Source organism: Adiantum capillus-veneris, chromosome 6 (genome assembly GCF_014529385.1).
Source record: "Adiantum capillus-veneris isolate H3 chromosome 6, ASM1452938v2, whole genome shotgun sequence".
Lineage (NCBI taxonomy): Eukaryota > Viridiplantae > Streptophyta > Polypodiopsida > Polypodiales > Pteridaceae > Adiantum > Adiantum capillus-veneris.
Genome location: NC_140936.1, coordinates 103504225 through 103517816, shown reverse-complemented (window position 1 = coordinate 103517816; position 13592 = coordinate 103504225). Strand labels below are relative to the sequence as shown.

The 13592-nt window shown below is 44.0% G+C and overlaps 1 pseudogene; it reads right to left on the bottom strand.

Moving 5' to 3' along the window:
• Nucleotides 1-6523: 6523 nt before the first annotated feature.
• Nucleotides 6524-7467, bottom strand: LOC147456006 (uncharacterized; annotated as a pseudogene).
• Nucleotides 7468-13592: the final 6125 nt, after the last annotated feature.

Below are 13592 nucleotides of genomic sequence, written 5' to 3'. Positions count from 1 at the left end.
TCGCCGATGAGAGGCGCACTCTAACTGGAACACGCAAGGGTTAGTTGGCTAAGCATGGGCGCCCAAATGTGAATGGGGCGAGCTCATACAAAAGTCACCTAACCCTAAATTGAGTTATTCTCTCATTTGTGCAAGAGAAGAGTGCTCTTGCTCCATCTCTATCTCCATCTTCTTCTTCTTCACCTCCTTGTGTGTGTGTGTGAGAGAGAGAGAGAGAGAGAGAGTGTGTGTGGACGATCGAGCATTACGAAGGCACGACGGCGGCGGCGAAGCGGTTGAGCGTGGCGAAGCGACGGCTCCTTCTTCTTCGTGGCGAGGAATCCTTCACGGCAACAAGCGCAGGGAGGTGAGTGACACACCCCTGCTCTTGTGAGCTTGCTAGGCCTACTAGTTGTGTGCTTGCAGCCTTCGTGGCTCGCACACGGTGCTCGGAAAGTCCCTAGCTCCGACACATGCGGCAGATGCGCACACCATAGACACTCTTCATTGTGTCGGGATCACTATTGCAAATGGTCTCTTGGCGTACAAGAAGGACACAATTGTCTCTTGGAGCATATATCGCATTTACATAGTCAAATTTTTAGAAGCTTCCATCTTTCCGCAAACATCACTAACACGGCACCACTCTCCCATTGATCTGCATTACATTAAGACACACATACCTCAAGGGAGACTTCACAATCGGATATCATTTATAACTCGTTAATATTTTAATTAGGATATGTCATAATAACTAATATCTAATTCTCCTAAATGATTTTCTCATGTTAAACTGATCATTTAATATGGGGAAGTGCCATGGGAGAAAAAGCTAGAATACTGGTTAAGCTGGCAGACCGGCCACAATAGGGATCCAAAGGAGGGAAAATAGGGATCCAAAGGAAGGGCCACCTGCAAAAGATCAATGTGCAACAATGGGCTTAAAAGACCGTAAGGTTCAGCCCATTAAGACTTCCAAAATGCTAAGGTTCCAAAATTCAAAGGTTGAGTCCAAATGTCAATCACTAGGAAAATTGGATGCTTAGTGTGTGTTCCAAAAAGTCTTCATGCATCCCTACATAGGAGGGGGCGAGCCCTAGAAGTAGGAGATGACAAAGAAACACACAGACACACACACACACACACACACACACACACACACACACACACACACACACACACTCACACTCACAAGCTCCTTTACACAAAGGGAATGAGGGACACATGTCAGCACTCTAGCCCAGATGCCCACAAGGTGTACTCAAATCCTATTGGATGGCCATGGAGGTGGACCAATGAGAATTACGCTAGAGTAAATCAAGTTTAATTAATTTAAAAACACTTAATAAAAGAACCAATAAGAATTAAGCTCTCTAGAAGACTATTGGACAGTCTCCCAAGCGATCCAATGAGCATTCAACAGCCGAATGGCTTGCCTGATTCCTATTGGCCAGGAGACAAAGGGGTCCAATGAGAGTTTAGTTGCATTAACTAATTACCTAAAGCTCTCACAAAAGGGGAAAGGGGGACATATGCCAAAAGGCTATCTTATGCTCTTGAAATTCCATTGGCTAAGGTCCAATATGGTGCGAGCATGAGCAAATAGCAAGAGGGGTCAACCAAGAGAGAGAGGGGGCTGATTTTCTCAAGTCATTATTGCATACACACTCACACTAGTCCATGTGTGGAGTAAGACGACTCTCTCTCTCCTTCTCAAGATTTAATGGAAAGCTTATCACCCACTCCAAGCTTGTGAGAAGGGGGGCCTACACCAACAACTCTTGGCTGTGTGATGCAAATCCAACCAAGAGCCAATCTTCAATGCGTGCTCATCTCCTCTACCATGCTAATTACTAAGCTAAGCTATGTTAATATGAGTGATTATGTGAGGAGATGTGCATCTTTCTCGTAAGACTACTCCTTCTTCCTCTCAATCTACTCTTATACCCCGCTAGGTCTCACCATCTTCGAAGATGTGTGAGGTCTTGGGTCTGAGACCGTGAGGGAATTGATGTTGTGTTTTATAAGTGTTTTACTTAGTGGTTGAAGTTTCCATCTTCATTGCACTAGCTAGTATTGAAGGAACACAAAGAATTATATTGTAAAATGTCTCTCTTGATGGGAGAAACCATAATACAAAGCCTTTTGGAGGGGGGACCAGCTCCATGAGAATTTGGTCCTCAACTATTGTCAATAGCTTAATTTCTCTCTCTTTTGAAGTATTGTTCATGCTATCTAACTAGGTGTTATACTTTTTGTTGCTCTCTCCACCCAAGCACTCTTGTTATTCTCATTAGGAATCTATTCTAATGAAATGCTCACCATGTTCATGCTATTTTCCGCTACACACAAGTTACAAGGCCACTAAATGTTATAGGACAATTAATAGAGAATGCTATTTGCTCATATAAGCAAATTTTTCTATTACAACCTTGCTTTGTAATCACTTTTTACAATTGCTGCTTAATGCTAAGCTACTCCACATGAAATGATGTTCTCACATGAAGGTATATGTATTGTTTATGATCTGTGGCACTTACAAATTTTGTGGAATGTTTTTGTTTGTCTTGTTCAGATGACTCATTGTCATATAGTTTTCTTTCTAGTTAAAAATTACAACTAGTTAACATCACTATGTTTATAAATTGTTTTAAGTACAAGTGACTATCTCATCTAAATTTAGTTTAATAATTTTGATGCCAATTTTTATTCTCTGTTCCTAACTTGTTTAGTGTCTCATGATTCACAAAGCGTTATGCATACCATTACGAACAAAAGTGCATCGGTAGCAGCTAGATATGTCTTATCTTTGTTTTAATTTTGCACCATTATTTTCCAATTTTGGGTTGGTGCTTATTTGGTTGAGTATACTAACCCTCTTCTACAAGTTTGGGCCAAAACTCTTAGATATGGCTACGGGTCCCATTCAAATCAAACAATATGAGAATTCTGTCTATGACATCCCCCTGATCCAAATAATGACTCTTTCAATTCTAGCTCTCCCTCCACTCACACACAAGTACATACATTTTCTGGTACAACATACCCTCCAGGTATGTACATCAAATACATCACTAATCTTTTTATATTTTGTTTGTCTGAATTGTCTTGTACGCTATGGAATCAAACACTTCTTAGATCTTGGCTTCTACTTACATTGAATGAAATTTTACTGAAATGTATTATCATTCAGCTCTGTTGCTACTCACATCAGCTAAGATATTTTTAGATTTATGAACAACAATTTGTAAGTACTTTGCTATGCTCCAAAGTGGTGTCGCATAAATAGTAAATGTTTTTCTTTTATGTCTTGTCTAGTCCATTGCTCACATACACACAGATTCGTTGATTTAGGTAGTGTGTACATGCTCATTCTGGTGTAGATCCACCGATTTAGGCAACATCGGTTCTCCGTGCAAATCCGCTGATTTAGGCAGCACACCACACCTTGCAAAATTGATATGATAAATACATGCTCACTAATTTAGGCAACATTAGTGCATATTTGCCAATTTAGGCAGCACATCGAGTGTAAATTCGTCGATTTAGGCAACACCAATCCCAAGATCACGCTGCAGATGGCTGGCCACCACTGTCCTTAGTATAATATTGTTGCCCAAGTATAAAAATATGAAGAATATTTGGATTTGGATTTGGATTTGAAATTGGTATATGATGATTTTCTGTCGCGACAGTATTCATGGAATTGAGCTTGTGACAGTGATGAGAATTAATTTATTGAATGATGAGTGTGACCAATGATATCCTAATTCATCAAGATATGACATGTAGTGCTTATTCTAGTGGTATGGGACACTGAAATAGGTAGTATGTGGATGATGACAGGCATAAGCAATGTTATTTAGTTTCATCATTTTTTCTTTTCCTGTGCGATATAATTTTTTGACAAAGAATACTAATCACTATTTTTGACAAGTAGGTTTGCAGATTCTTATCTTTGCAAATAAGGACAGTTGCTTTCCAATGGAGGGGTATGTAATGGAATTGATATTTTGATATTTTATGCAGCTGACAGGTGGAAAAGGCCAATGGTTATGCAAAAGGATAATATATTTTATCATTTAAGTGCTCTTTATGAGCCATGGCCAATTATTTCCCGGCCGGTCAATATGTATTCATTTGAGCATTCACTAATCTATAAATAAATACGTGTAAGAGAAAAATGCTCACTTTTGCACGGGGAGAGATTGCACGCAGTGTCTACCTTGTTCCTCTCTCCTACTTCCTCTCCTCTCTCGCCGTGCCGGCATAGCACTCTGCTCTAGGAGGTGCGCCTGTACGCGCCCTCTTCCTCCTTTTTGCTCTCTGTATCTCTCTGTTCGCGTACATCATGGATTCTCATTATGAGCTTTGGCCAGGAATGCAGATTTGTGTGTTTTATCGTTGATTACGTGCTATTTTTGACTATTTGCAGGGCCTTCCGCGCTCCCGATTGTAGCACCCTCCCCTCCACTGGCACCATGACCCCATCCACAACAAAACTGTTGAAGAGACTAACCGCCGTTTTGGTGCTTTGCAAATCCAGGAGAGATGACCTTCACCAGTTCCAAAAAACGAGGGGACCATCTTGAGGAGGCCGCATGCAAGAATGGGCGAGCTGCCCAGAGCCTCACACCCGAGTACTTTGCCCTCAAACACCTTCACGAACACGACCCCATCATACTCAAGCCTCGCTCCCCCTACCACAACACCATACGCGAGCATCCGAGCTCCATGGCCTCGTAGGCAGCAGAGCGAAACAGGAGCCGCTCCAGCGCAAACCATAACATGGACTTAGACTCATGCCTTTTTCTTTCTCGAGGTTTTAAGAGTGATCAGAGAGAGAGAGGGGAGGGGGGGGGGGGGGGGCTTAGCAAAGGGCACGGGGCCAAGCGGTGGGATCAACAGTTGTTGATCCCCACGTGCATCTCGAGGCGGATGTGTGGTTCACAAAAAAGCACGGCCCCCATGCACCCCCGTGATTCGAACCCGCGACCTCCCACGTGAGGCTTATGCCCTATCCACCTCACCCGCACGCACATTGTGACCACTATGGGAGACTTAAGCATAATAAATAAACTCAGGCATCATTGCAATATTTGTCCGAGTTTACTTTTATTGTTCGAGTTTACTTTTTTTTTGTCCGAGGTTACTTTTCGACAATCTAACGGTCCGCGATCTCTCAATGTCTGTGTTTCTACTCATGCTCTGTCGATCCGATGACCAGACCTTCATTTAATATGCCGTGCCCTTCAGTGCTGAGGGGGGGGGGGGGGGGGGGGGGGGGGGGGGGAGGGGGATTAATGGTGTATGGGAAGAAAACAAAAATTGAAGGGATTTGAGCTACAGTGAGGCCATTTGGGGGAGCGGGAGGAAAAGGTGTAAGGAGAGAGAGCACCTCAAGGGGTTTATTCAACAATTAAGTGCTCCAAGCTATAACGAGGCAATTGTTGGAATGGGAGTGTGCATTCCATTGATTTTCATCAGGTTTTGGTGACCCGCACCGAGGAGCGACATCGGTATAAAAGTGCACTCAAGGGGGCCTTCAAATTCGAGCCATCCTATGTTTTTGGGGAAGGAAGAAGTGGAGAGATGGCTTCTGAAATTTGAGCTATATATGTTTTAACTACACATGTTCACAGACGACACAAAGGTGGCGGCTTTCCCTCTTCTCATGGAGGACAACGCCAAGTTGTGGTACAACAGGCTACATGATGCGGTCAAGGAAAATTAGAACAACCTTAAAGAGGCTTTAAATGCAAAGTTTGGAAGGCATGTGACACCGTGAGAAATTGAAGAGAAGCTTCAGAGTCTACGCCAAGATATCGTGGTGATTACGAGGCGTTTGTTGGTGAATTCGGAAGGTTGTGGGATCAATTAGCGGCAGTAACAGGCGTAATTCAAGGGGGCTACTTCAAATTGCAACGGTTTCTGGCATGTCTTCATCCTAAGGTCAAAGAGAAGCTTGAGCTAAAAGAGGTTGATACCTATGAGAGGGCAATAGAGTTGGCGGCCATGAAGAGTCGCAAAATCAAGAGGAAACAAGGTAAAACAAGTGATAAAATCACGAGGCTTGCAAAATAACCTCTAATAGTAACAGGTTTGATGGATGGAGAGAGAGAGAGAGAGAGAGAGAGAGAGAGAGAGCCATCATTACACAAACATGCGCACTGTTGAAGCAAGCTGTAGTGGTAATAACCCATCACGATTCATCGAGTGAATGCTGAAGGCTCCATTTCATGAGTCTTCTTTCTTTCATAAATCGCCACTCACTCCCTCGCCCAATCAATGAATTAATAGATTTCAAAATTTAGAATAAAATAAGAAAATATACAAACCTTACTTTTAGTTAGCAAAATGGGGAGGCAAACCTAAGGCCTCAGCCCTTTGGGCAAGCCAAAAATCACAAGGTCTTCCAAGGAAAAGTTATGCATAGGGACATGACCCTTCTAGCATTATGATATGCAAGAACTTAGAAAATTTCTTGACTCAACTTTGCTATGACGCACATCTCTCCTGTTATTGCACTCTTAAAAAATAAAAAAATTCTTAAGGTTCCAAGCATTGTTCATCTTCAAAAAAAAAGTATGATAAGGTTGGGGTAGGTGACGGTGATAGAGAGCAATGGGGTGAATCTCTCGGTGAGAATGACAACACAAAAGATGCTCATGGTGAGGCAGTGGGTTGTTTTAGGGTTAACACGAAAGCTCCTCATGTGCATAGGTTGTGATTTTCTAACAGCTCGATGGAAATGGGTGGTGCCATCAAAGTCAACAATACTTGATCACCTTCAAGCTGATACATTGCCTATTGAAGGCTCAAAGGCCCAACTTGTAATATGCGAACATTCAATAGCAAGGAGGCTCGTCAATGAGACCAAGGAAGCATTGTCAATTGCTAATATTGCATTTTTTGAAAATTGTTCTTGAGCAGGTGGTACATCTGTATCCTTGACCATTGAGAGGCCGATTGCATAAGCAAATGGAAACTTAGAAACAGTAACTGGAGCAATTTCACAGTGTCTCCCACAGGGAAAGCAACATACGCTTGAGAAACATCTATGTGACAGAACGACTTCGGTTCCTGATTATCTGCAGCACTGCATATATTGAAAATCATTAGCCTCAAGAAATGCACGAGGATCTGCAGATCAGCGTGCCCATTTTCTTCCGCATCCATGTCACCAACTTCATTGTGAAGAGCGATCATAGGAGGGAGCCATGCTGGACCAAGTGCTACATTGTCTGCTCCACCCTCTTGACTTGATCCTCTTCAAACGGGTAATCTTCTGTAGCATCCATGGCGGCAAGAACAGATTCGTGCAGGAGCTGGAATTGAGCATTGGCTGCCAAAAGGGGAAAACCAGCATGATTTGGCTCGTTACAGCAGTAGGACAGACTCCATCAACGACTTCTACATCAGATTCTGCCTTGGTTTCAGCAGCAGCGTAGGTAGCATTTGTTGCAATAGGCAATAGCACACCCGCATAAGTAGGCATCCGAATTGGCCAGTAGCACCACGGCTACAGAAGTGTCAAATTAGAATGCCTCAACTTGCAACAGAGAAGGGCTAGCCAAGCCAAGAAAGTTATCTGAGAAGGGCTACAGTATGCGCTGCTCTAGTAAAGAAAGTTGCCAAAACGGGTTTAAGGGCTGCATCTTCTTGGACGTCATGCTTGCGTGTAGGCAAAAAAGGGTCTGCCTCATCAATCATGTCAGATAAAAAGGTCGTAAGAATGGCATCTTCCTCAGTAAAAAGATCATCTAGCCACAAGGATGATTGTCCTGCATCTTTAAGAATGATTGCATCATCGGTGGCAAGACTTGAAGCAGGTGCTGCATCTGCAAGGCAATTAAGCATAGCGGCAAGGTCTAGACTTGTGTAGCTACGTGGGGTCCCATCTTTGCTTACAAAGTTTGTGGCGTACTGTAGCATCTGCATTATTGCAAGAGCAAGAAAGAATTTGGTTGGCCATCCCAGAAGTGGCCAATGCAGGTTGAAGGGTAGGACATTTAGAAGTGACATCATCTAAAAATAGGGCTCCTTCATCAGGTCATTGGCTGTCATGCAGGAGAATGACAGCCAATGCGCCAGGTGGTGCGTGTAAGCCACAGTAGGGCATGGTCCCCAAATCCGCAGGCAAGATTAATGGGCCTGCATGAGCAGTTCCAAGGGGCGAGGCTTTCCCTCCAAGAAGAGCATAATCATCATCAAAGGCTGCATGCTGGAGCGAGCAGGTACAGAAGAGACTGAGCTGGGGTTCCTCCAGGAAGGCCATAGGCTGGACGAAGGCACAGGTACAATAGAAGCCATGATCGAGGAGGGTGCGCAGCAGGGCACCGACTCATGCACTCGAGATACCATATAAAATTGAGGGGGGCGCACTCTGTGCATGTGTGTTGGTTACACTGTGTAGACAGAGGGAGATAGGGCGATACAAGAAAGGAAGAGCCCAGGTGAAGATGATGAGGGTGAGAGGTGGATGGCGAGAGGTAGAGGAACAATCAGGAAGATATGAAGGAGGAGGTGAGATAAGACAGTAGTCACACACGTGTCTCTCTCTCTCATCTCTCTTGTGGTGCGCACATGGCGTCGTTCATCCCTGCGTTCGGTCAAAAAGAGCCCTCCACATCAGCAGGTCCCCCACGCCCCTGTCCTCAAGGCATTGGATGCTCAACGGCTGTATCGCAATGGAGCCCCCCCGGCCCCCCCCCCCCCCCCCCCCCCCCCCCTTCCTTCCCTTCTCCTCACGTTGAGAGACGTTCACGTCGTTCACAAGACGGGAAGAAGACTGAGCGTGCTACAAAATTTGCAAAAGCTGCAGCGTTGTGGCGTGGAGCATCTTGATTGGTTAATTCACCTGCAACGCGATCTGAGCAAAGCGTTCCTTCAACGACTGCCTTGCATGTGCGCAAAGTTGCAATCGGCGAGCATCTGTTTAGTAGTGAACAATCTGAAAGGCGAACTGTACATGTGCGCGCTACATCTCTCTGTGTCTCTCTCTCTCTCTCTCTCTCTCTCTATATATATATATATATATATCTATATCTTTCTCATATAAGAGCAGAAGACCCTCTTCGGTCTCCTTCTTTCGCCACCTAGGGTTGGGTCTCCATGAATAGTACTCTCTCTCTCTCTCTCTCTCTCTCAAATGGGCAAGAGCAGGCTAGGAGGTAATGCTGGCCAAGAAGAAAGAAGGTCATGGTGAGAACAGGAAGGAGAAGGGACTTTTTCTGGGGTAGAGGTGGCACAAGAAGCATACCATGAGCTTGCAAGGATGTAAAGGGGGGGCTATGGCGGTGGTGCAGAGTAACCTATGAGCAATGTTGTGTCTAGATCAAGGGATGATAACTACCTGCACGGCTCTTGCAAAGTCCAAGACCATTCATTCTCGGGAGTCGGAATCCAATACGAGTCATTTTTTCATGAGCTCATTTCCTTGAAAACAACCCTCACATCCACTCAAAGTGCAAAGAACACATCATGAAAGAAAGCGTCTATTTTTCTAACAAAATTTGTTTCATTATTTTTTTAATAGCAAAAGGAGATTTTTCAGTAGCAACAAGTGATGAAATCACAAGGCCTGCTTATAAGCCTAAAATATGAAGCAACTTTCAAAAGAAATGTAGGAAATTTGGAAAAATAGCTACATTCCCTTCCCATTTGTGTGAAAAGGAAAGGGGAGTTTCTTTAAGGCCTTCAAAATGAAATATAGAGTCACCCTTCAAATTTGAGGGCAAGTAGTATGTGTCCCTATTTCCTTGCGAAGCATCTGAATTAAGGGGAATCTTCGGAGATCCCTTCCAACGGTTGGAAGCGAAAAGCGGACACATGTCACGCGGACGAGAGAGAAAAAGGCATCTGTGTCGGCTAAGATGCAGGAGAGATAGAGAGATATTTTGTTGTCGTCGCGCTATCGCGTTCACGCAGGGGAAACGAAGGCGAGGAGGTGGCAGGGCAGTGCATGCAGAGATGCAAGCGCAATGCGCAGGTCTCTCTCTCTTAAGCTTGGACAGTCTGGCGAGTTGCTAGCTGTGGCGAGATGCGAGCACGGAGGCAATGGGAGAGAGACAAGGTGTGTTGGGCTTTCGAGATGCGCAGTCCTCTCTCTCTCTCTCTCTCTCTCTCTCAGTCTGGCGAGTTGGTAGCTGTGGCGACATGCGAGCACGGAGCCAATGGGACGGAGACAAGGTGTGTTGGGTTGCAGGGCCGACATATGTGACGACTCAGGAAATGCAGAGCTCCTTGAGTTCGTCACGCAGAGCGAGGGGAGGAGGTGAGAGGGCGGGGGGGTGGCATCGCGATGCAGTCGACCTCAGAGGAGGCGCAGGGGGACGAGCGGACATGGAAAGAGAGTTTGCTTCTGAATTTGTGATTCCTTTGGAATCACGGATGAAAATTAATTAATGACAGGTGCATTCGACCCAGTATGTAGAGTATGTGACAAAGGGCAAGTATGTTGCCACGATTTTGCAAGCACGTCAAGTTAGAGGGTAAAAGATATATGATAAACTTAATATATGTGTGTGTAAAAGATAAGGGGAGATTGGCTTAGTATGTCTTTTTCACTCACAAAGCACCTCCTTTTTTTTAGTGCAAGAACCAAGTGAGAAGGCTCTTGTTCTCTTTAGAAATTGAATTCCATAATTGTAAAGCAATTACAGAGACCAAGGAGCATCAAGGAAATCATTGAGATATATGATGGTTCTCAAAACAGTACAACTGTGAAAAAAATAAAAACAATTCTTCAATTGAAAGTCATAATGGACAAAAGATAAATCTTTTATTTGCCTATAAAACCTTTGTGAGCTATGAGACACCATGCCTTAGTGAGTACAGACGGTGAAAAAATCAATAGATCACAATCATCTCTTCCTCTCGTGAGTCTTCATAACACTAGTATTCTTTGGTAGAATTGTGATTTGTCAGTTAAAGATTCATTTTGCAAACAAATATGAAGCCAAAATATCTACTTATGCATGATTCCCTTCCCGCAAACTAAATGTGGAAGCATGCAAAATACACAACTCGATGGGCATTGATATTCCAAGAACATTCTATGAAGCTTCAAGGTAGAGTCGTTAATTTTATATATTTTTATACGACGACATTACCTCAAAATGCTAATGTGGAGCATATATGATAGCCAAATAGTCAGGGATTATTAAGAACGATAGCAAAAGCAATGGAATGCCGACCACCCTACAGGTCCTTAATTTGTTCATCTAATTCTATTACCATTGTGCAAGTGGACCAACAACCTCCTTGATCTGACCCCATCCCCTCTTCCCTCACAAACCTCTCCTACCTCGACCTATCCCTCCAACATTGCCTTCTCCCATTTACCTTTTGCTGGTCTCACCCCACCTTCAACCTCCACTTCTTTGACCTCATGAACCGGTGAGCCTTCTCTAGATCCTTTCTTTCTTTGCTTTGATCCCCTCGAACAAAGAATTTTATTATGTAATTTTGCAGCCTTGGTGATAGACCTTCTGAGCAACTGCCTGGGGAGGACCCCATTGACCAATGTGTGTTGCAACGCCTTGATAAAGATAGCACCCTTTGACAAGGGGCTCTCGTACCAAAAGTGCTCATGGCCAGGTAAGTTGGGGTCTATTTGTCCTCTCCTCCATCGATTTGGGCTGCTCAAGATAGCCAACCTTATCATATTGCTCACCTACCTCAATCTCACCTTCAAGGCCATTCTCGTTCAGTCTCTACCACACTTCCAGCCACCCTTTGTTTGCTCCCCACCCTCTATTTGCTTTCTTCCTCGTTCAATCGCATTGTATACCAAGCCAAGATGTAGGAAGTAGAGGACTCTTGTAAGATTCCTACGATTAGAAATTGAAATGAGCTAAATATGTGTCAATGATTTTTAACAAAGAAAGGAAGAGGAGAGTCTACAAAGATGCGTCTAGGGAAGTGTAAAACAAGTGATAAAATCACGAGGCCTGCCTACACAATGAGGGGAGAGACGTCTTTTGATTTGAGGAAGGGATGCAACCCATAGGCTAGACAAAGAGGAGCACACAAAAACTTGCACCTCTAATGTTGCAAAGCCCGCCTCATTCAATCCGAAATAGAGTCCCTAAAGAGAAACATCTGATGATCAGAAACTACTTTATTAAGGATGAAGCATGCCACACTAGCTAAGCATGCCACACTCGCTGAGAGCAATGTTCAAAAAGTCCTTCAAGGACAAAAGGTAAACCTATTGTAGACACTCGGCCCCAAACATTTCCGGCTTGGTAAGCTAACTCTTAGCATCAACAAAAAGGTGTTGTTGCCTCCTCCTTGCATATGCAAAGATTTGCAAGTGCTATGTTGCATGCTACTTAAAATATTGAGCACTCGGGTGTAGAAGGTTGAGCATCGGGTAGAGAAAGTGGCGGAAAACGGGACAAGGCTATATGGTTAGTAAATGTGTGAAGTGTGGAATTTGAACCCCCATTCACAGCATGTGGCACCTAAAACAACATTAATGCATGAAACTAGGAATAATCACAGTAACCTAGTTAAAGCAGCACAAATATACAAAAAAAGGTTGAGATGAAACAGACCTCCATAATTAGCCCCCCAATATAGACAGCAACAAGGGAACTGAATACTTTTACTTTTAAAAAAAACTTTTAAAAGTAGACTAGTGTATGTGCATTAAACAATTAAGGGAACTGAAAAAAAGAAAGGGCAGCAAAGGCCTCCAAACAACGCACAGTGAGTATGTACCCTATCTAGCAGTCTAGAAGTCTAGAGAGAGAGGTACATGTAACTAGGCGTAGCAAGGTACGATGATGGTGTGCACTAGTGCTAGCGTTGCCCTTGTATGGTGATACCGATGCCACAATAGTATCTCTCTATGTGATATTCTTCATCTATTGCCACTTGCTTTTGATGTGCAAACCCCCATTTCTCAATGGCACATCGTTCTTCACTGCCGCTACTCTCTTGCAATGGAACCCTACACCTGCACTTGTATGTACTTTGGAAAGGGCTGCTGCACTTGTATGTACACGTCCGTCAAATGCCCTTTGTTTATCTAAAATAGCACGCAATGTTAGCCGGTTGTAATTATAAATCACCTTTTGAGTGGCTCCGCACTCAGTCGGGAGGAATTATGGTGGGCATCAATTAGAGCGCTACCAATCCAAGAATTTAGTTGGGCTTCTAGCAGCAGAAACCGAACATAGGCAGCCCCCCCGAGAACTCGAATGTGGAAGACATGTAGGGTGCGCATGGAGCTGATGAGGGAGGGGATCATTACATGTATTGTGACAACATGCACAAGGAAGAAATTGTGATGGAGGCAAGTGCCCCGGCATCATGTGAGGCTAATCAAAGCGGCATGAACGAGATGAGGAAGATTGGAGATGTCGACTTTGATGTGGAGGAAGAGATCATTATTGATTAGTAAGGATCAGATATGAGGGTAGCCAATGCAATTATTAAAGGAGTAAGTGCATGCAAGAACGAGGAAAGGTAGGGTAGATGTAGCCATGATGTCGATCTTTGCCACCTGCACCTAATCGTAGAGGTAGGAGCGAACATCCACCCACCTCCACACATCTTGCCGAATGCCTCTTGCCCAGCTTTGTGAGTTCCACCATCGCATG